Source organism: Solanum verrucosum, unplaced genomic scaffold (genome assembly GCF_900185275.1).
Source record: "Solanum verrucosum unplaced genomic scaffold, falcon-dt-bn FXZP01000151.1, whole genome shotgun sequence".
Classification (NCBI taxonomy): domain Eukaryota; kingdom Viridiplantae; phylum Streptophyta; class Magnoliopsida; order Solanales; family Solanaceae; genus Solanum; species Solanum verrucosum.
The window spans coordinates 1,038,965-1,042,929 of record NW_026020202.1 but is presented as its reverse complement, the minus strand read 5'-3'; the positions used below and the strand labels follow the sequence as shown (position 1 = coordinate 1,042,929).

The following is a 3,965-nucleotide window of genomic DNA, read 5'->3' as shown; positions in this document are numbered from 1 at the left end:
CACGCAGTATCATTTACGGATCAACAGTACGGTCCGTAGATCAATCTACGGACCGTTAATGGACCTCGTGGTTCCACACTTGGTCAGATTTCCCTGATTTGTCCTCAATACCATTCCTGCTGATCTACGGTCATCACTTATGGACCTACGGTCCGTAGATCACCTCCGTGAATGCCCTGTTTCTGCATTTCTTTCAGCTGTCTCTATACTTCCGCGCCTAAACATCTTTCCTGCAAAACATGATAAAAACGCATAAAAACCAATATAAAAAGGCCCTAGACACACACAACTTGTAAGTGAAATGTATTAGAAATATCGTAAACTCACGGTATATCAATATACAACCCTAAAATAAAATTAAATAACTTCTTTAATCCCTAGTAGCTCAATAATGTTATTGTAAAATAGGATTATCATCACAAGTAAGCTTAGCGTATACAAATACGACTATGCTCCCAAAACAGAAATTCTGGCCAGCCTAGTACCTCATGTCGCAACTTATATTTGAAAAAGAAAACGGCAAAAATAGAGTGTACACTCTTCATGAAAGATGTAGGTACATCTCTTAAGGTTGCAAGCAATCAAGAATTACCGCAAAATATATTTTGTACAAAAAAATATCATCAAAACACTAACAGTTGATCATACAGGATTTCTAATTCTGAAATCTAGACCGAACTTGTCTTATGTTGTGTCCCATATTTCGAATCCATAACAACTAAACTAGAGGTTTACATAAACATAAGAGTTTCAGGTCTATGAATTAGGTTTTTAAATCATATTTGTTCACTGAAATATGAGTTCTAGAGAACGAGATATTTCAAAAGTACTAAACACTACTTCGCTCAAAAACAAATTTTGACTACTCACCAAAGAGAAGGGTTATCTCGAATTCCTGGCAAAAGGACCAAGATTTTCTTGAAATTTTGAGATTAATATGGTTAGAGAGAGTTCACCAGGTTTCTTAGAGTTAAGGAACACGAATTTAACTATAGAGGAAGTCTGAAAATATAGTCACCAAAAGTGATGTTTATCCCTTTACAGTTGTCCTTAGGTGCTGCCCAAATAATTGTGTGCTGGCCAAAATGCATACATAAACACCTATATATATCCCTCACCTCCTTTTAAATTTATAAATAATTCTAATTAGAATATTACGTAAACACCCCAATACAATCCCTTAAATTACTATCACAATTTATATTAAGCAAGTTAGCAAATATCACAACATTTCAAGTTCCCAAAATGATAGTAAAATATATTGTAGTAATTAAGCAATGGTGTATCGACATGCGACTCTTGGTTAGTATTTAGGGGTGTTGCACAATCATTAGAGACTTCAAGCAACATGACGATAATCATGTCACGCCCCGCATCCCCACAATAATGACAAAAAAATTAGAATTTTTTTTTCTCTGAATTTCAATTTTATTATTAAAGCTTTCGAGTAAAAAAGGTCCCAACCTCATGTTTAGACTTTGTGATTGGTGAAGGTTCTTAGTAATTTCCAATGTTGATGGCAGCGACGTTAGCATTTTTGAGAGTTGCCTCTTTTAAGATAGGTTTCAACCAACCGGACTCTCATAACATCATCTTTATCTTGAACAAGCATGTTACCATACCCAAAGAGCTTCTCAAGGGTAATTTTTGCTGGTCAAAAGTTGGGGGTCCCTCTCTAGAGTTCCAAAGTTTTTCCTCAATGGCTTTAATTCCAGTGCCTAAAACCCATTTCCTCACTTCATCATCATATATTCGTGCTCTCAGAGCACCGAAGAAATCTGTTACCACAACAAACGGATACACATCAGTAATCAACAAAAGAAATTTCATTTTGAATTCTCGAGTGTTTGTACCAATAGATTGTCCATGGAAGCAATTTATAATCTTTACGACAGCTTCCTCGGGCACGTTGTCACTTCTGAAAATACCCTTTCCAGCACCGGCCCAACATTTTATATTTCATGTGGTGTCGGGTTTTCCATATGGTGTATGCTTTGCATAGTCGTTTGTTACCGAAGGATATCAACAAAGAAATAAGAAAAAAATGACAAAATAGCAAATGAAAAAATATAAAGCTAAAATTGCATAAACTTAGTGATGATGGTATGATTAATGTGAGAGTAAAAAGCATATATGTGAAACTTTAGGGAAGGGCAAATACCAATCTTCAAAAATTTTGTGCACAGATGTTACAAACCAAGTAATAGTGTCTTGTGCCTACATGCAAATTTTACTACATAGGCTCTCTCAATTTCTTCAACTTCTTAGCTAGATCAACACAAACTTGGTACATCAATTTTCTTGTACAATTTAACCGCACTGTATGATAATTACACAATGTAGCATAAGAAACTAATTTCTACAGTCTACTTACGACTTTGAGTCCAGCCTATTCATAATCATTTCTCTTGATCCTTCCACCCTGCTCCCTCTCTCCCCTGTTTACTCGAGAAAGGGAATTAAGGGTGAAGATAATGAAAGTCGAATCCAAAAAGAGATAATCGGACGAATCATTCAAAGAGTCAACCATCATACCAGTATACCCTGCCTTAAAAAACAGAGGAAAAAAGAATAACATCATGTAAGTTAAGCATGGAAAATGGATTCCTTTAATGGAATACCCCCCTTTGGTTCTTAGAGGCAGATCAATAACAATATTAATAGACATAAGATTCACCTGGAAATAATACGAACGCATAATTGTCTCCAGATTGATATAGCTGCCTCGACAGTTTCAGCATTATATAAGGATCACCTAAAAACAAAATCAAGAACCTATCGTAGTATCACTTATTGAAACTTTGTCAAGAGGTTAAATACCGAATATGTTAAATATTGGAGAGCTCATAAAATAAATAGCACATTAGTTGTTGGTAAAACAAAAGAAAGACCACCCTGAATTCTTTCCAAGAAAATATCAAAATATACGTATGTAATGTTACAATAAATCACTTGAAGCCTACAATTCAGATTATTTTTAAAAGAATTTCGATTATACAAATTTTTGTTTGGTCTAATATAACAAGCACGGAAAAAAATATTTTTAAAAAAGGATATATATGGTGGTACATGCGTGCACGTAGATAAATTTATAACAAAGAGAGAATAGTGGAGATAATAGATCGAGTAATTTAAAAGGTACTTGGAAAACTCAAAAATGACATAGAAATATGACCAACACAGTCTTCCAAAAAGAAAAAAACTTACTTGTTACACAATGATAAAGTAAACAAGAAAATCAGAAGCTACAAATGTACATTTGATCAATAAGTTAGTTTTGATTTTTGAATGTGTGAGATGATCAACAGTATTAGATTTAGAAATTGATCTACAAATGGGGTTGGTGTAATTTCTATGTTTTCAATACTAACATGAAGGAGCAGAAGTAACCTGAGAGATAGTGGAGTATTCAAGTACAAATACGATATCCAAAGTGATAGTCCTAAGTGGAGCCACTACTTGAAGAAGCTAGATAAAGCTCTTCCCGGTTGTCAAAGTTGGTGTCTGGCATCTCTCTGATTTTTCTACAATTATTGATTGTAGTGTTTGTCCTTCTCTTGCTCAATTTTATATATGGTTAAATATTAGTGCCAGTTGAATCTAAATATTCCTTCAACATCTGAAAATGCATGACACAATATATATTGAATAACTTGAAAATAGAGAATCAACATATTTGAAAAACTTTATCAACACATTGAAACAATACTTTTCAAAAATTTAGAAGTTAGTGAATGAATTTTAATTCAAAGTAAAATGAAGCCTAAGAGGGAAAGCTGATGTTTTATCTTCACCAGAGCAACTATGAACCCCAAACACAAAAGTCTACTTTAATAATGTTCAGATCTGCATAAAGCTTGTAAATGAGTGTGATATTGTCTTTCATGATCGTACGGTTTTTCTCGAAAGATCTCACACTATTAAGAAGTTCTACATCTTATATATAGTTTCCAATCTTTTCTTGA

At 33.8% G+C, this 3,965-nt stretch overlaps 1 pseudogene; it reads right to left on the bottom strand.

Annotated features, from left to right (window-relative positions):
• Positions 1-1,497: 1,497 nt before the first annotated feature.
• On the bottom strand, positions 1,498-2,741 carry LOC125830098 (ribulose bisphosphate carboxylase/oxygenase activase 2, chloroplastic-like; annotated as a pseudogene).
• Between the last annotated feature and the right edge of the window lie 1,224 nt (positions 2,742-3,965).